Here is a 27350-nt window from a genome sequence, read left to right on the forward strand (position 1 = left end):
TCAGACAGTGAGTAAATCCCACACTCTCACACTGTATCAGAGAGTGAGTAAATCCCACACTCACACACTGTATCAGAGAGTGAGTAATTCCCACACTCACACACTATTGGAGAGTGAGTAAATCCCACACTCACACACTATTGGAGAGTGAGTAAATCCCACACTCACACACTGTAACAGAGAGTGAGTAAATCCCCCCGCACACACACTGTGTCAGAGAATAACTAAATCCCACACTCACACAGGATCAGAGAGTGAGTAAATCCCCCACACACTGTATCAGAGAGTGAGTAAATCCCACACTCTCACACTGTATCAGAGAGTGAGTAAATCCCATACACACACACTGTATCGGAGAGTGAGTAAATCTCACACTCACGCACAGTATCAGAGAGTGAGTAAATCCCACACACACTGTATCAGAGAGTGAGTAAATCCCACACACACTGTATCACAGAGTGAGTAAATCCCACACTCTCACACTGTATCAGAGAGTGAGTAAATCCCACACACTCACACTATTGGAGAGTGAGTAAATCCCACACTCACACACTATTGGAGAGTGAGTAAATCCCACACTCACAAACTGTATCAGAGAGTGAGTAAATCCCACACTCACACTCTGTATCAGAGAGTGAGTAAATCCCACACTCACACACTGTATCAGAGAGTGAGTAAATCCCACACTCACACACTGTATCAGAGAGTGAATAAATCCCACACTCACACACTGTATCAGAGAGTGAATAAATCCCACACTCACACACTGTATCAGAGAGTGAGTAATTCCCAGACACACACTGTATCTGAGAGTGAGTAAATCCCACACTCTCACACTATATCAGAGAGTGAATAAATCCCGCACTGACACACTGTCTCAGAGAGTGAGTAAATCCGACACTCTCACACTTCATCAGAGAGTGAGTAAATCCCACACTCACACCCTGTATCAAAGAGTCAGTAAATCACACACTCACACTGTACCTGTGAGTGAGTAAATTCCACACTCACTGTATCAGAGTGAGTAAATCCCACACTCACACACTATTGGAGAGTGAGTAAATCCCACACACACACACTGTATCAGACAGTGAGTAAATCCCACACTCACACACTGTATCAGAGAGTGAGTAAATCCCACACTCACACACTGTATCAGAGAGTGAGTAAATCCCAAACTCACATACTGTATCACAGAGTGAGTAAATCCCACACTCACACTCTGTATCAGAGAGTGAGTAAATCCCACACTCACACTGTATCAGAGAGTGAGTAAATCCCACACTCTCACACTGTATCAGAGAGTGAGTAAATCCCACACTCACACACCGTATCAGAGAGTGAGTAAATCCCACACTCACACTCTGTATCAGAGAGTGAGTAAATCCCACACTCACACACTGTATCAGACAGTGAGTAAATCCCACACTCTCACACTGTATCAGAGAGTGAATAAATCCCACACTCACACACTGTATCAGAGAGTGAGTAATTCCCAGACACACACTGTATCTGAGAGTGAGTAAATCCCACACTCACACACTATATCAGAGAGTGAGTAAATCCCACACTGACACACTGTCTCAGAGAGTGAGTAAATCCCACACTCTCACACTTCATCAGAGAGTGAGTAAATCCCACACTCACACCCTGTATCAGCGAGTCAGTAAATCACACACTCACACTGTACCTGTGAGTGAGTAAATTCCACACTCACTGTATCAGAGTGAGTAAATCCCACACTCACACACTATTGGAGAGTGAGTAAATCCCACACTCACACACTATTGGAGAGTGAGTAAATCCCACACTCACACACTATTGGAGAGTGAGTAAATCCCACACTCACACACTGTAACAGAGAGTGAGTAAATCCCCCCCACACACTCTGTGTCAGAGAATGACTAAATCCCACACTCACACAGGATCAGAGAGTGAGTAAATCCCACACTCTCACACTGTATCAGAGAGTGAGTAAATCCCACACTCACACACTGTATCAGAGAGTGAGTAAATCCCACACTCACACTCTGTATCAGAGAGTGAGTAAATCCCACACTCACACACTGTATCAGTGAGTGAGTAAATCCCACACTCACACACTGTATCAGAGAGTGAGTAAATCCCACACTCACACACTGTATCAGAGAGTGAGTAAATCCCACACTCACACACTGTATCAGAGAGTGAGTAAATCCCACACTCTCACACTGTATCAGAGAGTGAGTAAATCCCACACTCACACACTGTATCAGAGAGTGAGTAAATCCGACACTCACACTCTGTATCAGAGAGTGAGTAAATCCCACACTCACACACTGTATCAGTGAGTGAGTAAATCCCACACTCACACACTGTATCAGAGAGTGAATAAATCCCACACTCACACACTGTATCAGAGAGTGAGTAAATCCCACACTCACACACTGTATCAGAGAGTGAGTAAATCCCACACTCACACCCTGTATCAGAGAGTCAGTAAATCACACACTCACACTCTGTATCAGACAGTGAATAAATCCCACACTCTCACACTGTATCAGAGAGTGAGTAAATCCCACACTCACACACTGTATCAGAGAGTGAGTAATTCCCAGACACACACTGTATCTGAGAGTGAGTAAATCCCACACTCACACACTATATCAGAGAGTGAGTAAATCCCACACTGACACACTGTCTCAGAGAGTGAGTAAATCCCACACTCTCACACTTCATCAGAGAGTGAGTAAATCCCACACTCACACCCTGTATGAGAGAGTCAGTAAATCACACACTCACACTGTACCTGTGAGTGAGTAAATTCCACACTCACTGTATCAGAGTGAGTAAATCCCATGCTCACACACTATTGGAGAGTGAGTAAATCCCACACTCACACACTATTGGAGAGTGAGTAAATCCCACACTCACACACTATTGGAGAGTGAGTAAATCCCACACTCACACACTGTAACAGAGAGTGAGTAAATCCCCCCCCCACACACACTGTGTCAGAGAATGACTAAATCCCACACTCACACAGGATCAGTGAGTGAGTAAATCCCCCACACACTGTATCAGAGAGTGAGTAAATCCCACACTCACACACTGTATCAGAGAGTGAGTAATTCCCAGACACACACGGTATCTGAGAGTGAGTAAATCACACACTCACACACTGTATCAGAGAGTGAGTAAATCCCATACTCACACACTGTATCAGAGAGTGAGTAAATCTCACACTCACGCACTGTATCAGAGAGTGAGTAAATCCCACAGACACTGTATCAGAGAGTGAGTAAATCCCACACACACTGTATCAGAGAGTGAGTAAATCCCACACTCTCACACTGTATCAGAGAGTGAGTAAATCCCACACTCGCACACAGTATCTGAGAGTGAGTAAATCCCACACTCACACACTATATCAGACAGTGAGTAAATCCCACACTCTCACACTGTATCTGAGAGTGAGTAAATCCCACACTCACACACTATATCAGAGAGTGAGTAAATCCCACACTGACACACTGTCTCAGAGAGTGAGTAAATCCCACACTCTCACACTTCATCAGAGAGTGAGTAAATCCCACACTCACACCCTGTATCAGAGAGTCAGTAAATCACACACTCACACTGTACCTGTGAGTGAGTAAATTCCACACTCACTGTATCAGAGTGAGTAAATCCCACACTCACACACTGTATCAGACAGTGAGTAAATCCCACACTCTCACACTGTATCTGAGAGTGAGTAAATCCCACACTCACACACTATATCAGAGAGTGAGTAAATCCCACACTGACACACTGTCTCAGAGAGTGAGTAAATCCCACACTCTCACACTTCATCAGAGAGTGAGTAAATCCCACACTCACACCCTGTATCAGAGAGTCAGTAAATCACACACTCACACTGTACCTGTGAGTGAGTAAATTCCACACTCACTGTATCAGAGTGAGTAAATCCCACACTCACACACTATTGGAGAGTGAGTAAATCCCACACTCACACACTATTGGAGAGTGAGTAAATCCCACACTCACACACTATTGGAGAGTGAGTAAATCCCACACTCACACACTGTAACAGAGAGTGAGTAAATCCCCCCCACACACACTGTGTCAGAGAATGACTAAATCCCACACTCACACAGGATCAGAGAGTGAGTAAATCCCACACTCTCACACTGTATCAGAGAGTGAGTAAATCCCACACTCACACACTGTATCAGAGAGTGAGTAAATCCCACACTCACACTCTGTATCAGAGAGTGAGTAAATCCCACACTCACACACTGTATCAGTGAGTGAGTAAATCCCACACTCACACACTGTATCAGAGAGTGAATAAATCCCACACTCACACACTGTATCAGAGAGTGAGTAAATCCCACACTCACACACTGTATCAGAGAGTGAGTAAATCCCACACTCACACACTGTATCAGAGAGTGAGTAAATCCCACACTCTCACACTGTATCAGAGATTGAGTAAATCCCACACTCACACACTGTATCAGAGAGTGAGTAAATCCCACACTCACACTCTGTATCAGAGAGTGAGTAAATCCCACACTCACACACTGTATCAGTGAGTGAGTAAATCCCACACTCACACACTGTATCAGAGAGTGAATAAATCCCACACTCACACACTGTATCAGAGAGTGAGTAATTCCCGCACTCACACAAATTGGAGAATGAGTAAATCCCACACTCACACACTATTGGAGAGTGAGTAAATCCCACACTCACACACTATTGGAGAGTGAGTAAATCCCACACTCACACACTATTGGAGAGTGAGTAAATCCCACACTCACACACTGTAACAGAGAGTGAGTAAATCCCCCCCACACACACTGTGTCAGAGAATAACTAAATCCCACACTCACACAGGATCAGAGAGTGAGTAAATCCCCCACACACTGTATCAGAGAGTGAGTAAATCCCACACTCTCACACTGTATCAGAGAGTGAGTAAATCCCATACACACACACTGTATCGGAGAGTGAGTAAATCTCACACTCACGCACTGTATCAGAGAGTGAGTAAATCCCACACACACTGTATCAGAGAGTGAGTAAATCCCACACACACTGTATCACAGAGTGAGTAAATCCCACACTCTCACACTGTATCAGAGAGTGAGTAAATCCCACACACTCACACTATTGGAGAGTGAGTAAATCCAACACTCACACACTATTGGAGAGTGAGTAAATCCCACACTCACAAACTGTATCAGAGAGTGAGTAAATCCCACACTCACACTCTGTATCAGAGAGTGAGTAAATCCCACACTCACACACTGTATCAGAGAGTGAGTAAATCCCACACTCACACACTGTATCAGAGAGTGAATAAATCCCACACTCACACACTGTATCAGAGAGTGAATAAATCCCACACTCACACACTGTATCAGAGAGTGAGTAATTCCCAGACACACACTGTATCTGAGAGTGAGTAAATCCCACACTCACACACTATATCAGAGAGTGAATAATTCCCACACTGACACACTGTCTCAGAGAGTGAGTAAATCCGACACTCTCACACTTCATCAGAGAGTGAGTAAATCCCACACTCACACCCTGTATCAGAGAGTCAGTAAATCCCACACTCACACTGTACCTGTGAGTGAGTAAATTCCACACTCACTGTATCAGAGTGAGTAAATCCCACACTCACACACTATTGAAGAGTGAGTAAATCCCACACACACACACTGTATCAGACAGTGAGTAAATCCCACACTCACACACTGTATCAGAGAGTGAGTAAATCCCACACTCACACACTGTATCAGAGAGTGAGTAAATCCCAAACTCACATACTGTATCACAGAGTGAGTAAATCCCACACTCACACTCTGTATCAGAGAGTGAGTAAATCCCACACTCACACTGTATCAGAGAGTGAGTAAATCCCACACTCTCACACTGTATCAGAGAGTGAGTAAATCCCACACTCACACTCTGTATCAGAGAGTGAGTAAATCCCACACTCACACACTGTATCAGACCGTGAGTAAATCCCACACTCTCACACTGTATCAGAGAGTGAATAAATCCCACACTCACACACTGTATCAGAGAGTGAGTAAATCCCACACTCACACCCTGTATCAGAGAGTCAGTAAATCACACACTCACACTGTACCTGTGAGTGAGTAAATTCCACACTCACTGTATCAGAGTGAGTAAATCCCACACTCACACACTATTGGAGAGTGAGTAAATCCCACACTCACACACTATTGGAGAGTGAGTAAATCCCACACTCACACACTATTGGAGAGTGAGTAAATCCCACACTCACACACTGTAACAGAGAGTGAGTAAATCCCCCCCACACACTCTGTGTCAGAGAATGACTAAATCCCACACTCGCACAGGATCAGAGAGTGAGTAAATCCCACACTCTCACACTGTATCAGAGAGTGAGTAAATCCCACACTCACACACTGTATCAGAGAGTGAGTAAATCCCACACTCACACTCTGTATCAGAGAGTGAGTAAATCCCACACTCACACACTGTATCAGTGAGTGAGTAAATCCCACACTCACACACTGTATCAGAGAGTGAATAAATCCCACACTCACACACTGTATCAGAGAGTGAGTAAATCCCACACACACACACTGTATCAGAGAGTGAGTAAATCCCACACTCACACACTGTATCAGAGAGTGAGTAAATCCCACACTCTCACACTGTATCAGAGAGTGAGTAAATCCCACACTCACACACTGTATCAGAGAGTGAGTAAATCCCACACTCACACTCTGTATCAGAGAGTGAGTAAATCCCACACTCACACACTGTATCAGTGAGTGAGTAAATCCCACACTCACACACTGTATCAGAGAGTGAATAAATCCCACACTCACACACTGTATCAGAGAGTGAGTAAATCCCACACTCACACACTGTATCAGAGAGTGAGTAAATCCCACACTCACACCCTGTATCAGAGAGTCAGTAAATCACACACTCACACTCTGTATCAGACAGTGAGTAAATCCCACACTCTCACACTGTATCAGAGAGTGAGTAAATCCCACACTCACACACTGTATCAGAGAGTGAGTAATTCCCAGACACACACTGTATCTGAGAGTGAGTAAATCCCACACTCACACACTATATCATAGAGTGAGTAAATCCGACACTGACACACTGTCTCAGAGAGTGAGTAAATCCCACACTCTCACACTTCATCAGAGAGTGAGTAAATCCCACACTCACACCCTGTATCAGAGAGTCAGTAAATCACACACTCACACTGTACCTGTGAGTGAGTAAATTCCACACTCACTGTATCAGAGTGAGTAAATCCCATGCTCACACACTATTGGAGAGTGAGTAAATCCCACACTCACACACTATTGGAGAGTGAGTAAATCCCACACTCACACACTATTGGAGAGTGAGTAAATCCCACACTCACACACTGTAACAGAGAGTGAGTAAATCCCCCCCCCACACACACTGTGTCAGAGAATGACTAAATCCCACACTCACACAGGATCAGAGAGTGAGTAAATCCCCCACACACTGTATCAGAGAGTGAGTAAATCACACACTCACACACTGTATCAGAGAGTGAGTAAATCCCACACTCACACACTGTATCAGAGAGTGAGTAATTCCCAGACACACACGGTATCTGAGAGTGAGTAAATCACACACTCACACACTGTATCAGAGAGTGAGTAAATCCCATACTCACACACTGTTTCAGAGAGTGAGTAAATCTCACACTCACGCACTGTATCAGAGAGTGAGTAAATCCCACACACACTGTATCAGAGAGTGAGTAAATCCCACACACACTGTATCAGAGAGTGAGTAAATCCCACACTCTCACACTGTATCAGAGAGTGAGTAAATCCCACACTCGCACACTATTGGAGAGTGAGTAAATCCCACACTCACACACTGTATCAGACAGTGAGTAAATCCCACACTCTCACACTGTATCAGAGAGTGAATAAATCCCACACTCACACACTGTATCAGAGAGTGAGTAATTCCCAGACACACACTGTATCTGAGAGTGAGTAAATCCCACACTCACACACTATATCAGAGAGTGAGTAAATCCCACACTGACACACTGTCTCAGAGAGTGAGTAAATCCCACACTCTCACACTTCATCAGAGAGTGAGTAAATCCCACACTCACACCCTGTATCAGAGAGTCAGTAAATCACACACTCACACTGTACCTGTGAGTGAGTAAATTCCACACTCAGTGTATCAGAGTGAGTAAATCCCACACTCACACACTATTGGAGAGTGAGTAAATCCCACACTCACACACTATTGGAGAGTGAGTAAATCCCACACTCACACACTATTGGAGAGTGAGTAAATCCCACACTCACACACTGTAACAGAGAGTGAGTAAATCCCCCCCACACACACTGTGTCAGAGAATGACTAAATCCCACACTCACACAGGATCAGAGATTGAGTAAATCCCACACTCTCACACTGTATCAGAGAGTGAGTAAATCCCACACTCACACACTGTATCAGAGTGAGTAAATCCCACACTCACACTCTGTATCAGAGAGTGAGTAAATCCCACACTCACACACTATCAGTGAGTGAGTAAGTCCCACACTCACACACTGTATCAGAGAGTGAATAAATGCCACACTCACACACTGTATCAGAGAGTGAGTAAATCCCACACTCACACACTGTATCAGAGAGTGAGTAAATCCCACACTCACACACTGTATCAGAGAGTGAGTAAATCCCACACTCTCACACTGTATCAGAGAGTGAGTAAATCCCACACTCACACACTGTATCAGAGAGTGAGTAAATCCCACACTCACACTCTGTATCAAAGAGTGAGTAAATCCCACACTCACACCCTGTATCAGAGAGTCAGTAAATCACACACTGACACACTGTCTCAGAGAGTGAGTAAATCCCACACTCTCACACTTCATCAGAGAGTGAGTAAATCCCACACTCACACCCTGTATCAGAGAGTCAGTAATTCACACACTCACACTGTACCTGTGAGTGAGTAAATTCCACACTCACTGTATCAGAGTGAGTAAATCCCATGCTCACACACTATTGGAGAGTGAGTAAATCCCACACTCACACACTATTGGAGAGTGAGTAAATCCCACACTCACACACTATTGGAGAGTGAGTAAATCCCACACTCACACACTGTAACAGAGAGTGAGTAAATCCCCCCCCACACACACTGTGTCAGAGAATGACTAAATCCCACACTCACACAGGATCAGAGAGTGAGTAAATCCCCCACACACTGTATCAGAGAGTGAGTAAATCACACACTCACACACTGTATCAGAGAGTGAGTAAATCCCACACTCACACACTGTATCAGAGAGTGAGTAATTCCCAGACACACACGGTATCTGAGAGTGAGTAAATCACACACTCACACACTGTATCAGAGAGTGAGTAAATCCCATACTCACACACTGTATCAGAGAGTGAGTAAATCTCACACTCACGCACTGTATCAGAGAGTGAGTAAATCCCACACACACTGTATCAGAGAGTGAGTAAATCCCACACACACTGTATCAGAGAGTGAGTAAATCCCACACTCTCACACTGTATCAGAGAGTGAGTAAATCCCACACTCGCACACTATTGGAGAGTGAGTAAATCCCACACTCACACACTGTAACAGAGAGTGAGTAAATCCCACACGCACACACTGTGTCACAGTCTGAGTAAATCCCACTCTCTCTCTCACACACACCCACTCTCTCTCACACACACACACTCTCTCTCACACACACCCACTCTCTCTCTCTCACACTCATCCACTCTCTCTCTCACACACACCCACTCTCTCTCACACACACCCACCATTTTCACTTGCCTTTAATGTGACAGGTGAGCCTGCTCGGTCCCCACGATCTCACTTGCTTTGTTGTTCAATGTTACATTTCTGATACTGACTCCAGCTGATGATTGAAGATCTCACTGCATCCATTGAAAAAAATACAGAGGTTTGTCCTGGAACTCGCCCTGCTTACTCTTCAAATGTCTTTGACATTTTGAGGGTTTTAAACTTTCATTTGCCAGTAATTCCCGACATGTAACACCCATGAAATTTGACTCCTGATTGCAGTGGCACAATTTATAAACCCACCGCTCAAATAATCATCATTGTGCTGCTTTGTTCCTGTTTTCAGCTTCTTCATGGGTTGTTCACCAGAGACCCTGGAGTTCACTCCAGCACTGCTGGCAGCTGCAAAATGGAGGAATCTCTCTCGGGCCCAGAACACGTGATGTCAGCGTACGGGGCGTGTGACCTGCTCGCTGGCGCCGCCTCCGGTGGGAGTAGTCCAGAATTTGCTGAACAAAACAGGCCCGGGACAACGCACTGACATCAGGAGGAGCCAGTCCAACTTGCTGGGCTCCAGGCCTGCGCACTACTTGATAAGAGACACATGCGCGGAATGGCCGACAATCTCAAACGTCCATCATGGTTGGCATTTGTAAACACTAGTCGTGACCATTGGCCATTCCTTCCGCGATCTGGATAACTACAACCCTCCTGAAACCTTCATGAGATCGACCCACAGGTCACGACCCTGAGCTTGAAAACCCCGGGCCTATGGTATCCTTGTCTCTATTCGCCGAGGCACAGAGTTTAAGAAAAGGCAGGTTATGCAGGAACTGTATAAAACATTGGTTAGGCCTTAGCTAGAGTAATACTCACACACACACTGTATCAGACAGTGAGTAAATCCCACACTCACACACTGTATCAGAGAGTGAGTAAATCCCACACTCACACTCTGTATCAGAGAGTGAGTAAATCCCACACCCACACACTGTATCAGAGAGTGAGTAAATCCCACACTCACACACTGTATCAGAGAGTGAATAAATCCCACACTCACACACTGTGTCAGAGAGTGAGTAAATCCCACACTCACACACTGTATCAGAGAGTGAGTAATTCCCAGACACACACTGTATCTGAGAGTGAGTAAATCCCACACTCACACACTATATCAGAGAGTGAGTAAATCCCACACTGACACACTGTCTCAGAGAGTGAGTAAATCCCACACTCTCACACTTCATCAGAGAGTGAGTAAATCCCACACTCACACCCTGTATCAGAGAGTCAGTAAATCACACACTCACACTGTACCTGTGAGTGAGTAAATTCCACACTCACTGTATCAGAGTGAGTAAATCCCACACTCACACACTGTAACAGAGAGTGAGTAAATCCCACACTCACACACAGTGTCAGAGAATGACTAAATCACACACTCACACAGGATCAGAGAGAGAGTAACCCCCCCCCCCACACACACACACTGTGTCAGAGAATGATTAAATCCCACACTCACACAGGATCAGAGAGTTAGTAAATCCCACACACACTGTATCAGAGAGTGAGTAAATCCCACACTCTCTCACTGTGTTAGAGAGAGAGTAAATCGCACTCTCACACACTGTATCAGAGAGTGAGTAAATCCCACACTCTCACACTGTATCAGAGAGTGAGTAAATCCCACACTCACACACCGTATCAGAGAGTGAGTAAATCCCTCACTGTATCAGAGAGTGAGTAAATCCCACACTCACAAACTGTATCAGAGAGTGAGTAAATCCCACACTCACACACTGTATCAGAGAGTGAGTAAATCCCACACACTCACACTGTATCAGAGAGTGAGTAAATCCCACACACACACAGTGTCAGAGAGTGAGTAAATCCCACACTCACACTATCAGAGAGTGAGTAAATCCCACACTCACACACTGTATCAGAGAGTGAGTAAATCCCACACTCACACGCTGTATCAGAGAGTGAGTAAATCCCACACTCACACTGTATCAGAGAGTGAGTAAATCCCACACTCACACACTGTATCAGAGTGATTAAATCCCACACTCTCACATTATCAGAGAGTGAGTAAATCCCACACTCACACACTGTATCAGAGAGTGAGTAAATCCCACACTCACACACTGTATCAGAGAGTGAGTAAATCCCACACTCACACACCGTATCAGAGAGTGAGTAAATCCCACACTGTATCAGAGAGTGAGTAAATCCCACACTGTATCAGAGAGTGAGTAAATCCCACACTCACAAACTGTATCAGAGTGAGTAAATCCCACACACTCACACTGTATCAGAGAGTGAGTAAATCCCACACTCTCACACTGTATCAGAGAGAGTAAATCCCACACTCTCACACTATCAGAGAGTGAGTAAATCCCACATTCACACACTGTGTCAGAGAGTGAGTAAATCCCACACTCACACACTTTATCAGAGAGTGAGTAAATCCCACTCACACACTATATCAGAGAGTGAGTAAATCCCACACTCACAGTGTATCAGAGAGTGAGTAAATCCCACACTCTCACACTGTATCAGAGCGTGAGTAAATCCCTCACTTACACACTGTATCAGAGAGTGATTAAATCCCACACTTACACACTGTATCAGAGAGTGAGTAAATCCCACACTCTCACACTGTGTTAGAGAGTGAGTAAATCGCACTCTCACACACTGTATCAGAGAGTGAGTAAATCCCACACTCACAAACTGTATCAGAGTGAGTAAATCCCACACTCACACACTGTATCAGAGTGTGAGTAAATCCCACACTCACAAGCTGTATCAGAGTGAGTAAATCCCACACACTCACACTGTATCAGAGAGTGAGTAAATCCCACACTCTCACACAATATCAGAGAGTGAGTAAATCCCACACTCACACACTGTATCAGAGAGTGAGTAAATCCCACACTCACAAACTGTGTCAAAGTGAGTAAATCCCACACTCTCACATATTACAAGACACTCACAGTTCCTGAATGAATCCCACACTCCCGCACTGTCTCTCTGTGCTGAAGGGTCCCTCTCACCGACAGCCAGGTGACTTTTCCCGGTGGATCTTTACACATTGACAAACTGGGACTGGAGCCATTCTTTCTGAAATGTATTCCTTGTTTGTAATATGATTGCCATGATGTGGAGATGCCGGCGTTGGACTGGGGTGAGCACAGTACGAAGTCTTACAACACCAGGTTAAAGTCGAACAGGTTTGTTTCGATGTCACTAGCTTTCGGAGCGCTGCTCCTTCCTCAGGTGACTAAATCCTCACAGACTGTATCAGAGCATAAGTGTATTCCACACACACACTGTATCAGAGAGTGAGTACACCGGAGGAAGGAGCAGCGCTCCGAAAGCTAGTGACATCGAAACAAACCTGATGGACTTTAACCTGGTGTTGTAAGACTTCGTACTGGAATATGATTGTAATCTGAGGTTCATGATTGGTGCAAAATCCTAATTCTGATTCGTCTGTTTTTATATCCAGTCAAATAAACGGAACATAACTGGTTGTCCTCATTCTCACAATGTCCAATCACAATCATTCCTTTCCCCATTCCTCATTAGCATAGATGTCAGGCTCTGTCTATTTAATCAGCGCTCGGAAGGGGTTTGCTTTATTTCTGGGTGATATTGACGATGGCTGACGAGAAGAAACCAACATCGAAACCAGCTTCCAAGAAAGGAGCCAAGAAAGTCATTAAGAAACCGGCAGTAAAGGGCGGCAAGAAGCGGCGAAAGTCGAGGAAGGAGAGTTACTCCATCTACATCTACAAAGTGATGAAGCAGGTTCACCCCGACACCGGCATCTCCTCCAAGGCCATGAGCATCATGAACTCCTTCGTCAACGATATTTTCGAGCGCATCGCGGGTGAGGCTTCCCGCCTGGCCCATTACAACAAGCGCAGCACCATCAGCTCCCGGGAGATCCAGACCGCCGTGCGCCTGCTGCTGCCCGGGGAACTGGCCAAGCATGCCGTGTCGGAAGGGACAAAGGCGGTGACCAAGTACACCAGCTCCAAGTAAAACTGTTCTCAAACTCATCAAACCCAACGGCTCTTTTAAGAGCCACTCACAACTTCTGGAAAGCAGCCAAACCATCATTTTTTTAATTACTGGTTTATTTCTATTATGAATAGCCAAACCTGTTTTAATAGCGTTTCACTAGAACAGCATCCTGTGTAATGCCGAGTTATCGTCCTGTCGATCTTTGTGTCTTGTCTATAAAGTCCCATCATTTAGTTACTGCTCGGTGACTCTTTGGCCTCTGACTCGTTCATACTCGGCGCTGTAGCTGGATTTGGAGAGAATAGAACTCCAAAATCTCCCTTTGCATTTATGTTCGGGTTTACTCTCAATAATCGATCAGTTTATTTGGAGCACCCCGGTGGTGGGAAAACTCCATTTCAATACTGACACTAGCTCCAAACTGCTCACTCCACTTTTAACACTAAGGAAGCGGGAGCAGTCTGCAATGGGAACAAATGTTATTGTTTGCAGGTGGATCTAAATTAGACACTGCCGACGGCTGAGAGCGTTTTAAACAGCAGCCGGATTAAACCTGTGGAGACAGTTCACGTTTCGGATCTCAATGTCCCTTCTACAGATCTTAAACGTTTCTCTCCACAGATTCTCCCAGATATGCTGAGTTTTTCCAGCATTCTCTCATTAATTCACATTTGCAGCATCCGCATTATTTTGCTTTAATTTATTTTTGGTTTGTTCTGTTAGAGAGAAAACCCGAAATCAGAAACTGACAGATAAAGGGAAACTAGACTCGGGAAAGAGAGAAAATCCAACAATCTTATACTCAAAACTCAAATGATTTATTCACATGTTTTACGGTCCCTGTTCAATTTTATCTCTTATCTTTTGGCGCTCTTTTAAGCTTTGAAATAAATATTCGGTTGGAATCTGAACATTTGGCGCCCAAACTTTCCGCCCTCAGCACCGTGGAGTCTCCTGATTGGTGCTTCAAACAGACATCTGATTGGTCAGTTTGTGCCAGGCTCCACAATGTTGTTCAGATAACCAATCAGCAATGTGTGCACCGCCATTCCTCCTGAAGCTATAAGAGAAGTGAATGTGGGCGAGTTTCCTCATTCTGTTTGAAAGTGTTTGTGACATTGGGACAATGTCTGGAAGAGGAAAGACCGGCGGTAAAGCTCGGGCCAAGGCCAAGTCTCGCTCCTCCCGGGCTGGACTGCAGTTCCCGGTGGGTCGTGTTCACAGGCTCCTGAGAAAGGGCAACTATGCCCAGCGTGTGGGGGCCGGAGCCCCGGTCTATCTGGCTGCTGTGCTCGAGTATCTGACCGCTGAAATCCTCGAGCTGGCCGGCAACGCGGCCCGGGACAACAAGAAGACCCGCATCATCCCCAGGCACCTGCAGCTGGCCGTCCGCAACGACGAGGAGCTCAACAAGCTGCTGGGAGGGGTGACCATCGCTCAGGGCGGGGTGCTGCCTAATATCCAGGCCGTGCTGCTGCCCAAGAAAACCAGCGCTGGCGCCGGCAAGAAGTGAAGCGACCATTCTTTAATCTAATAACACAAAGGCTCTTTTCAGAGCCACTCACTTTATCTGAAAAAGGGTGACCTGTTCTCGATCCGCTTAGTGCCGTGTTTGTGAGAATTTCCCAGAGGCTTCCGGCTGGAATGAGCTTCCCCTGTATTGTTGGTATTTACCGGGGGACGGCAATTTTTAGCGGGCAGGCTTTCCTAAACTGACCATTTATGTGCAATGGGTGAGCGGGGTTTCAGATTTCATTCCCGCTCTCATTACAATGTTCACTATGTGCGGTTCAGGTCTGACTTGGGAGAAAGCTTTTGTGATTCAGACTCTACAGCAGATTCATGTCGCCTTGGAATGTGAAAAGAGAGATCAATGATGGGAAATATTGGTGTATTTTAACGCTACACTGCCTCCTTACTCGTAAACCAGCTCGGTACATTATGCTGCTGCCATTCTCAGGTCAGTGCTCTCAATGTGAGGATTTGGGCGGCTCTTAAAAGAGCCTTTGGGATTTGTTAAATTGTCAAATGGATTTTCTCAGCCGCCGAATCCATAGAGAGTGCGGCCCTGGCGTTTGAGAGCGTAAACCACATCCATGGCGGTGACGGTCTTGCGCTTGGCGTGTTCAGTGTAGGTGACTGCGTCCCTGATCACATTCTCCAGGAAAACCTTCAGCACCCCGCGAGTCTCCTCATAGATCAAACCCGAGATGCGCTTGACGCCGCCACGGCGAGCCAGGCGGCGGATTGCTGGTTTGGTGATGCCCTGGATGTTATCACGAAGCACTTTGCGGTGCCGCTTTGCTCCACCTTTGCCCAGTCCTTTGCCTCCTTTCCCTCTGCCAGACATGATGCTTGTTCAGTCAAATCGCTGCCGAATGAGAGACGAGCTGCTGCTCTTTCCTTTATTATACAGCCCGCCCCGACCTGACTGAGAAAGAGAGGCGGAGAACAGACTGAGTGACAGACAGAGCAGTGAAATGTCTTTGATCAGCCAGCTCCTCCTCCTGCCTGCTCCAACCCACATTTTATATTCCAAACAGAAGTGAAAAGAGCGCGCTGAACAACACGTACAACTGCAACATGATGGGCTGCACAGTGGTCAGCACTGCTGCCTCACAGCGCCAGGGACCCGGGTTCACTCTGACCCTGACATTCTGTGTCTGTGTGGGTTTCCTCCCACAAAGATACGCAGATTCGGTGGATTGGCCATGCTAAATTAACCCTTTGTGTCTCCGGGTGTGTATTAGGTGGAGTTGCGAGGGAGTGGGCCTGGGTAGGTTTGCTCTTTCAGAGAGTCGCTGTGGACTCGATGGACTGAATGGCCTCCTGCACTGTAGTAATTATATGGGAAGGATCTCGGTGTTGCTGGACGTGGCGCAGGTCTGGCCCATTCCCCAGTCCTGCGCGCAGCAGTCACCCGAGTCATCATCAGGTTCATCTGGAGATCACAGGGACCCATATACAAACAGAAGGGACAGCATGTACAAATCTCTGGATAATGGAGGGAGAAACATACACAAGGCCGGCCTCCCCGATGTTCACCTTTGTGTGTGACTACATCAAGCTGTGCGTGTACCCCCAGTACACAAACACCAAGTGTCACTACGTACTGAGGTTCTACGTGTCCCCGGTGTTACGAACGATGTGTCTGGCCTCATTGCCGCAGGATGCTCTGGTAGTTGGACCATGTCGTAACACCTGTCCCTCATGGAAACATTTGTTCTGGAAAACACCTTTGACCACAAGGCGGTCAAGCAGTGGTCTGCACGTAATGTCCTCGAGGCCCTTATGGAAAAAGAGACGGTGGATCATGTCAGATGGTTCCCCTGAGCAGACTCTCAGAGGCATCTGGCAGATCATCTCATCACCAGAACTTTCAAACACGCACCAAGCCCCAGCTTGGCTGGTGGTGAGCAGGGCTCTCCCGGCAGATCCTTCATGCACTCCCGAAGTCTCAACGCCGTCACACGCTGCTCGCGAAGTGGCTGGGGGGGGGGGGGGGGGGAGGCGCGAAATGGTCACTCACCTCCATGTGGAATGTGCCTTTCCAAAAAAGGTCTGGAGAGTGAAAGTTCATGGATGACACCAAGGTTGGTGTGAGTGGCAGAGAGTGTTGAGGATTGTCAGAGGATACAGCAGGACATACAAAGGATGGAGACTTGGGCAGAGAAATGGCAAATGGAGTTTAATCTGGACAAATGGGAGGTAATGCATTTTGGTAGGTTTAACATAGAGGGGAAATATACCGTAAATGGCAAAACTCTTAGGAATATAGAAAGTCGGAGAGATCTGGACACGCAGGTCCACAGATCTTTGAAGGTGGCAATGGAAGTGGACAAGGTCGTCAACAAAGCAGACGGAATGCCAGCTTTCATTGGACGGGGCATTAAATATAAAAACTGGCAAGTTATGCTACAGCTGTACAGAACGTTGGTAAGGATGCAAATGGAATATTGTGCACAATTCTGGTCGCCACCTTACCAGAAGGCTGTGCAGGCTTTGGAGAGGATGCAGAGGAGGTTTATCAGGCTGTTGCCTGGTCTGGAAAGTGAGCTTTATGGAGAGGCTGAATAGACTCGGACTGTTTTCATTAGAAAGACAGAGATGTGATCTGATAAAGGCCGACCAAATTATGAGCGGCATGGATAGAGTGAATGGGCAGGCAATCTTTCCCAGGGTGGAGGGGCCAGTCACCAGGGGGCATAAATTTAAGGTGTACAGGGTAAAGTTTACAGAGGATGTGCGAGGCAGGTTTTTTTACACAGACAGTGGGGAGAGCATGGACCGCGTTGCCAGGGGAGGTTGTGGTAGCAGCTACATTACGGCGGTCAAAAATCATCTTGACAAACACATGGATCGGATGGGTAGAGAGGGATACGGCACAAGGAAGTGCTGAGGGTTTTGGCAAAGTTTGGTATCATGACCGGTACAGGTTTGGACGGCCGAAGGTCCTGCTCCTGTGCTGTATTGTTCTTTGTTTGAGAGATGCAGTGGGATTTGTCCAGGTTCAGCCCGAGCAGCTCTGTGACACAGGAATCTGTGCTCTACGGGCTATTCCCAGGGGGGGACACTGAGACAAACATCAACTGCTGCTTGAGGATCATAAACTCGGTGAAAGACTCTCTTTGGTCTGCCTGTAACCTGTTGATCTTCCAGGGTAAAGAATTGTCCTCGACTGAGTGTTGCAGACTGGCACATTCCAAAGTCCAGGACTACGTGCTGAGGGACGCACTCAAGCTTGGGGTACCCGGCACCAAGGCTCAATGGGGAGAGGCCACTGTGTAAGTTCTTGCAGCAAATGTACACCAAGAGGCTGGTAACCGGGTAAAACCCCTCGGTCTGTGTGAGTAACCCTAAAGAGGGGCTGGTAACTGTGTAAAATCCACCTCGTATGTGTGATTAACACTAAATGTTTAAAATTATTGAAGCTTTACAGGGTGGAACATGACTGATGTAGATATTTTGAGAAGAATTGTAATGTAAATATTGAAATGTGTGTAATGTCCTCATTATCCAACTGAAGAAATTCAAGTAAATCTGGACCTCTGGAGAAAATGTAAATATTATTGTACGAAACGATGTTATTGTGATGACAATTTGAAATGTTTGACCATGTTTATTTCAAGGGATTTTATAAATGAAGTATATTTTTGAAAATAACTTGTGTGCTTCTATGAAAAATGAAGTCAGTCAGTGAAATGGTAGTTTGCAGAAAGTGTGAGTTTGAGGGGCTGAGTGACAGAGTAATAACAAACAAGCTGCAGGCAATGACTGCAAATTGAATCTCTCATTGGGACAAACACACAGCTACAAAGGTGATTGGTTGAGCCCGAGGGCGCAGGGCCACTTGCAGCCACACACACACAGTCCCCCCAACACGGGCTCGGTAGGAGGTTTTGCTCTCTATGCGATGACAGTGAAATGGGGAATACTCCCATTGATTCTCAACGCGGAATTGCTTGGGGATCTGCGCATGCCCGGCGTAACCGCTTGCCTGTCGTCATTCAGGTATTTAGAGCGCATGCGCAGCCCCTCTCCCGCACACTCCATTTGGTCAGTGAGTGGAATCGCTTTGTTGAAACTGAGGGAAATGTCAATGTCAGGGCCCAGGTCAGCGAGGAAACAGCGTTCTCATTGCAGCAGCACCTCCATCTGGGAGTGTGAGCAAAGAGGCTCAGAGATCATTACTGACTCGGGGGGTGTTCAGGGAAAATCGGGGGCTGTTTGCAAGAGGCGCAGCGGAGCACGATCTTGTTCCGGGACTTGGAGTGAGCGGGCGGAGGGAGAGCTTTTTCTGGGCCTGGTTTATTTGTCTGATTCTGGGTCAGGTTTTGGAGAGTATTTTCTTTATTTTACTGATTATCAGTTGAAAGAATGGATTGATCTATCATTGACCTCATCTGACCCTAACTTACAAGAAATTTGTTTTCTTCTTCCTCGTTCAACAGACGAAAAGATGAGTTCCAAGATGATGATGATGATTCCTCAGCAACGTGAATGTGCAGCCGTCTCCTTCTAACTGACAGTAAGTACAATATTAATGCAACATTGCAGAGACACAAACACAACATCATCTCCACCGTCACTGAGCAGAAGCAGTCAGATTCGCAGAGACCTCAAGTCCCAGATGAACATGTCCAATCCAACAGTCCTCTTTATCCAATTGAAGAAATTCAAGTAAATCTGGACTTCTGGAGAAAATGTAAATATTATTTACAGATACACGAGAGGGCAGGTGGGATAATTTTCCACAATTCACCCCTACTCTCTCATGGAATGTTGGATCAACTTTTGACAACAGCGTTTCATCTGTAAAGTAATCAGTATAGTATTAATTAGGCTATAGATTCAGCAATCAATGTGCAAGTATCCATTGGCACTTTTTTGTAACTTTCTTAGTTTAAAATATTTCAGAAGCAAAGCACTTGAATAAGGCATTAACAGAAAAATGATACATTTAAATTGTTCTCCAAAGGGACACTTATCAAATTGTCAGGCCATCCTTTCATCTCACAAGTTGTGAACCTTTGGTACAAGTAAAAGGTCGGATAGTACAGCTTATTGAAAAGTGCCGAATTAATCATAAACTTCTACCGAGACACCTCCCAAAACAAAATATAAAATTCCCATCCAAATATCTCACACAATCTCAGATATAATGGTACAGTGTCATTCTCATGAAACAGACATGGAAATAGATCATTTAACATATCAATGTTATCACTAAAAGTAATAATGGAGGATGAATACTGAACAGAATGTTCACCCTTAACTCACAAAACAGGTATTGACAAGTACAGAAAACACAATAAAATCTTGCACATCAGAGAGGTGGACAGACTGAGATTACCTGTCTTCTCGTGTAAATGTAAATAATATTACAGACGGAGATTAAACCCAGAATCCCATAACAGAGACAGACAGCTACAAATGCAAGCACAGAGACAGAGTGTTAGTGAGTCAAATTAAGTTTCCCCCTAACACTTGACCCATAACTGAGACAGACAGCTACCGTGGAAAACACACTCTCACACATTCAGACACCAACAACTGAGCAGTAAGCAGTAAAATATGCCATATATCATAAATAGACAGTGGGGGTAAAACACACACTCACGTTTTCTCATGCACATGCTCACTCACAAGTAACTCAGCAGGAAGCACTATATATGCAGTGAATATCACAGGGAGTCTGAGGGTGAAACACACACACACACCAATAACTGAGCATTAAGCAGTAAAATATGTCATATATCGCACACAGAAACAGAGAGGTTTATACACACTCACTCACACTCTGTCTCTCATACACTCTCACACACACCCACGCACTGTCTCTCCCACACACTCACAAATCAATAACTGAGCAGTAATCAAGAATATATTAATTGTATATCACAGAGACTGTGAGGTTAATACACACTCACTCACATTCTCTCTCTCACACACACATTCTCCCTCTCTCACACACACACACCAGTCACTGAGCAGTAATCAATTAAATATGTGACATATATCACAGAGATACAGTGAGGGTAAAACATGCACTCACTCTGTCACTCACACTCACTCAGTCACACAGCAGTAACTGAGCAGTAAGCTGTAAAATATGTGTGTGTGTGCTTTACCCTCACTGTCTCTCTATGATGTATAACACATATTTTACAGCTTATTGCTCAGTTACTGCTGTGTGACTGAGTGAGTGTGAGTGAGAGAGTGAGTGCATGTTTTACCCTCGCTGTATCTCTGTGGTATATATTGCATATTTAATTGATTACTGCTCAGTGACTGGAGTGTGTGTGTGAGAGGGAGAGAGTGTGTGTGTGCTGTAAGCAGTAAAATATTTGTTATAAATCAGAGAGAATCAGTGAGGGTCTTTTTTTTTATCATTGAATTTACAGTGCAGAAGGAGGCCATTCAGCCCATCGAGTCTGTACCGGCTCTTGGAAAGAGCATCCTACTTAATCCCACACCTCCACCCTATCCCCATAACCCAGTAACCCCACCCAACACTAAGGGAAATTTTGGACACTAAGTGCAATTTATCATGGCCAATCCACCTAACCTGCACATCTTTGGATTTTGGGAGGAAACCGGAGCACCCGGAGAAAACCCACGCACATACGGGGAGGATGTGCAGACTCCGCACAGACAGTGACCCAAGCCGGAATCGAACCTGGGACCCGTGAAGCAATTGTGCTATCCACAATGCTACCGTGCTGCCCTTTTTAAGAAACAGATAGATTTAGCACTCAGGACGAAGTGTATCAAAGGAGATGGGGTGGGGGGGGGGGAGGGGGTAAAACACTCTCTCTCATAGAAACCCTACAGTGCAGAAGGAGGCCATTCAACCCATCGTGTCTGGATTGACCTTTTGAATGAGCATGCTACCCGAAGACCAATCTCCCACCATCTCCTTGTAACCCTACCAAGGGACAGTTTAGCATATTGAATCCACCTAACCTACACTTCTTTGGACTGTGGGAGGAAACTGGAGCACCCGGAGGAAACCCAAACTCCGCACAGACAGGGGCCTGAGGTCAGAATCAAACCCAGCCTCTGGTGCTGTGAGGCAGCAGTGCTAACCACTGTGCCACCCTGCTGCCCATCAACAGCACATCAACTTTTCACCCTGTTGCTCTCACACACATTCACCATCCCTCACACATACTCACAGACTCACTCTCTCACACACACTCTCTCACACCAGGAATTGAGCCATAAGCAGTAAAATATGTGTAATACATCACAGAGACAGTGAGGATAAAACTTCCACTCAATCTCTCCCACACACACACTGGCACTCACACACACCATTATCTGAGCAGTACGCTGTAAAATATGTGTCTATATCATAGAGAGACAGTGAGGATAAAAATCTCACCCACACTCCCTCCATCTCACACACACTATCTCACTCATGCTCTCCCACACACACCATTAACTGAGCAGTAAGCAGTAAAATGTTCATTATATATCGCAGAGAGACATTGAGGTTAATATGACTCTATCCTCTAATCTTTATTGTCACAAATAGGCTTCCATTAACACGGCAATGAAGTTCCTGTGAAAATTCCCTAGGCGCCACATTCTGGCACCTGTTTGGGTACTCGGAGGGAGAATTCAGAATGTCCAAATTACCTAACAGCACGTCTTTTGGGACTATCTATCCATGAGTGTGTGTTTTTACCTCACTGTCTCTCTGTGACATATAATGAATATTCTTGTGCTTCCTGCTCAGTTACAGGTCTGTGTGTGTGAGAGATAGTGAATGTTGAGAGTGAGAGTGTGTCTTTACCCTCACTGACTCTTTATGCTATATAACTCATATTTACTTCTCTCACACACATTCTGTCTCTCACACACTCATACGCTATCTCATTCACACACTCACACCAGTAACTGAGCGGAAAAATATGCATTATATATCGCGGAGAGACAGTGCGGGTAAAACACACACTCACACTCTATTTCTCTTGCAAACACTAACTCTCCCACACACTCACGCTGTCTCTCTCTCTCACTCTTGCTGCTTCTTTCGCAGACTCTCTCTCACACACACACATACACACCAGTCACTGAGCAGTAAGCAGTTAAATATGCGTTTTATATCGCAGAGGGTCAGTGGGGGTAAAACACACACTCGCACACCAGTAACTGAGCAGTAAAATATGTGTTTTTTATCACCGAGACAATGAAGGTAAAACACACACACACTCACACAGACTATTTCTCCCACTCAGACACTCCCAAACACACAGTGACACATTCTCTCACACACACTCTCATATTCACATACTCTCATATTCACACACTCTCACAACAGTAACTGAGCAGTGAGCAGTAAAATCTGCATCATATATCACAGAGTCAGTGATGGTCAAACACATTCTCACTCTCTCTCACACACTCACCATACACCCCAGTAACTGAGCAGCAACAGCAAAATGTGTTATATATCAAAGAGAGACAATGAGGGTTAAATACACATAGACTTACTCGCTCGCACACCCACTCTCACGCACACCCGCTCTCTCTCACGCACACCTGCTCTCTCTCACGCACACCCGCTCTCTCTCACGCACACCCGCTCTCTCTCACGCACACCCGCTCTCTCTCACGCACACCCGCTCTCTCTCACGCACACCCGCTCTCTCTCACGCACACCCGCTCTCCTCATGCACACCAGCTCTCTCTCACGCACACCCAGTCTGAAACATATCAGTGACTGAGCAGCAGACACTAATATATGCATTATATATCACAGAGACAGTGAGGAGAAAACTGATACCCACACACACACTTCTGCTCACACTCTCTCGCTCACACACACACCGGTAACAGAATATTACAATGTGTTAGACATCACTGAGAGATCTCACACACTCTCTCACTCACACACACTCTCACACACACCAGTAAGCATCATATATCACAGAGAAACAATGAGGGCAAATCACAACTTCACACTCTCATACAGAAACTGTCTCTCACACACACTCAAGCTCTCTCACACACACCAGTCACTGAGCAGTAAGCAGTTAAATATGCATTGTATGTCTCAGGGGGACAGTGAGGGTAAAACACACTCTCGCCACTCTCACATACTCACACACTCCAGCAACTGAGCAGGGAGCAGCAAAATATGTTGTGTATGATAGACAGACAGTGAGGGTAAAACACACACTCGCACACTCTCCAACACCTGTTACTGAGCAGTAAAATGTGTTATATATCACAGAAATGATGTGGAGATGCCACCGTTGGACTAGGGTGAGCACAGTAAGAAGTCTTACAACACCAGGTTAAAGTCCAAAAGGTTTGTTTCGAAGCACCACCTGTGGGACTTGAACCTGGTGTTGTTAGAACATAGAACAGCACAGCACAGAACAGGCCCTTCGGCCCTCGATGTTGTGCCGGGCTTTGTCCGAAACCAAGATCAAGCTATCCCACTGCCTGTCATTCTGGTGTGCTCCATGTGCCTATCCAATAACCGCTTGAAAGTTCTTAAATGTCCGACTCCACTATCACAGCAGGCAGTCCACTCCACACTCTAACCACTCTCTGAGTAAAGAACCTACCTCGGACATCCCTCCTATATCTCCCACCCCAAACCTTATAGTTATGCCCCCTTGTAACAGCTACATCCACCCGAGGAAATAGTCTCTGAACGTCCGCTCTATCTATCCCCCTCATCATCTTTCAACCTCGATTAAGTCGCCTCTCATCCTCCTTCACTCCTATGAGAAAAGCTCTAGATCCATCAACCTTTCCTCATAAACCTACCCTCCAATCCAGGCAGTATCCTGGTAAATCTCCTCTGCACCCTTTCCAATACTTCCACATCCTTCCTATAATGAGGTGACCAGAACTGCATACAATACTCCAAATGTGGTCTCATCAGGGTCCTGTACAGTTGCAGCATAACCGCACGGCTCTTAAACTCAAGGCCCTGTTAATAAACACTAACACACTATCGGTCTGCTTCACGGCTCTGTCCACTTGAGTGGCAACCTTCAGAGATCTGTGGACATGAACCCCAAGACCTCTCTGTTCCTTCACATTCCTCAGAACCCTGCCGTTGACCCTGTAATCCGCATTCAAATTTGTCCGACCAAAATGAATCACCTCGCACTTAGCAGGGGTTAAACTCCATCTGCCATTTTTCGGCCCAGCTCTGCATCATATCAATGTCTCTTTGCAGCCTACAACAGCACTCCACCTCATCCACTACTCCACCAATCTTGGTGTCAGCAGCAAATTTACTGACCCACCCTTCAGTCCCCTCCTCCAAGTCATTTATTAAAATCACAAATAGCATAGCCGTTCTCTTCGGTGAATACTGAAGAAAAGTATTCATTCAACGCCTCTCCTATCCCGATGCCACACAGAAGTTTCCACTACTGTCCTGGACCGGCCCTAACCTCACCCTGGTCATTCTTTTATTTCTCACATAAGAGTAAAATGCCTTGGGGTTTTCCTTGATCCGACCCGCCAAGTACTTCTCCTGCCCCCTCCTAGCTCTCCTAAGCCCTTTTTTAAGCTCATTCCTTGCCACCTTCTAACCCTCAAGCGACCCTACTGAACCTTGTTTTCTCATCCTTACATACGCTTCCTTTTTCCTCTTGACAAGACATTCAACCTCTTTTGTGAACCATGGTCCCCTCACACGGCCATTTGCTCCCTGCCAGACAGGGACATACCTATCAAGGACACGCAGTATTTGTTCCTTGACCAAGCTCCACTTTTCATTTGTGCTTTTCCCTGACAGTTTCTGTTCCCATCTTATGCTTCCTAATTCTTGCCTAATCACATCATCATGAACCCTCCCACAATTATTTTTTTTATTTTAAAACATTTTTATTAAAGGTTTTCATAAACTATCAATAACAAAATGAAAAAGAAACCCACCAGGGTTAAGTACAAAACACAGTCCAGAAAAACAACCCTCCATATCCCCTCCCCCCCCACCCTGTACATGAATAATAAATTAAGATTAACGCCCTGACTTAATACAACAAGTATATACAACCCCTGAGACCCTCCAGTGTAAATAACAAAAACAAAAAAATAAAGTGACCCCCTCCCCCCCGAGTTGCTGCTGCCATTGACCAATGTCTCCCGCTCTGCCAGGAAGTCTAAGAACGGTTACCACCGCCTAAAGAACCCTTGTACCGACCCTCTCAAGGCGAATTTCACCCTCTCCAACTTAATAAACCCCGCCGTATCGTTGATCCAGGATTCCACGCTTGGCGGCCTCACATCCTTCCACTGAAGAAGAATCCTTCGCCGGGCTACCAGGGACGCAAAGGCCAGAATTCCGGCCTCTTTCTCCTCCTGCATTCCCGGATCCTCTGCTGCCCCAAATATTGCGAGCCCCCAGCCCGGCTTGACCCTGGATCCTACCACCCTCGACACCGTCCTCGCAACGCCCTTCCAAAATTCCTCCAGCACTGGGCATGCCCAGAACATATGGGTGTGGTTTGCTGGGCTCCCTGAGCACCTAACACACCTGTCCTCACCCCAAAAAAACCGACTCATCCTTGTCCCGGTGTGTGTGCCCTGTGCAGCACCTTAAACTGTATGAGGCTGAGCCTCGCGAACGATGAGGAACGGTTCACCCTCCCCAGGGCGTCTGCCCACGTCCCTTCCTCAATTTCCTCTCCCAAATCCTCTTCCCACTTACCCTTTACCTCCACCACCGAGGTCTTCTCCTCCTCCTGCATCACCTGGTAAGTTTCCGAGATCTTCCCAACTCCCACCCACCCCCCCGAGAGCACCCTGTCCTGTACTGTGTGTGGCCGTAGCCGTGGGAATTCCGTCACCTGCCGTCATGTAAACACCCTTACCTGTAAGTACCTGAAGGTGTTCCCTGGGGAGAGCCCGTACTTCTCCTCCTGCTCACCCAGGCTCGCAAACTTCCTGTCCACAAATAGGTCCCCCAACTTTCATATCCCTG

At 46.0% G+C, this 27350-nt stretch overlaps 1 long non-coding RNA gene across 1 annotated transcript in view; it reads left to right on the forward strand.

The window, feature by feature from the left end:
- LOC140400122 (uncharacterized) overlaps positions 1-19910 on the forward strand; it is an 88730-nt gene extending 68820 nt beyond the window's left edge. Inside the window, exon 3 of the long non-coding RNA XR_011938056.1 lies at positions 19840-19910. This is a non-coding gene — a long non-coding RNA (uncharacterized lncRNA). The remainder of the gene's footprint in view (positions 1-19839) is intronic.
- Positions 19911-27350: the final 7440 nt, after the last annotated feature.

Source organism: Scyliorhinus torazame, chromosome 24, assembly GCF_047496885.1.
Source record: "Scyliorhinus torazame isolate Kashiwa2021f chromosome 24, sScyTor2.1, whole genome shotgun sequence".
Taxonomy (NCBI): Eukaryota; Metazoa; Chordata; class Chondrichthyes; order Carcharhiniformes; family Scyliorhinidae; genus Scyliorhinus; species Scyliorhinus torazame.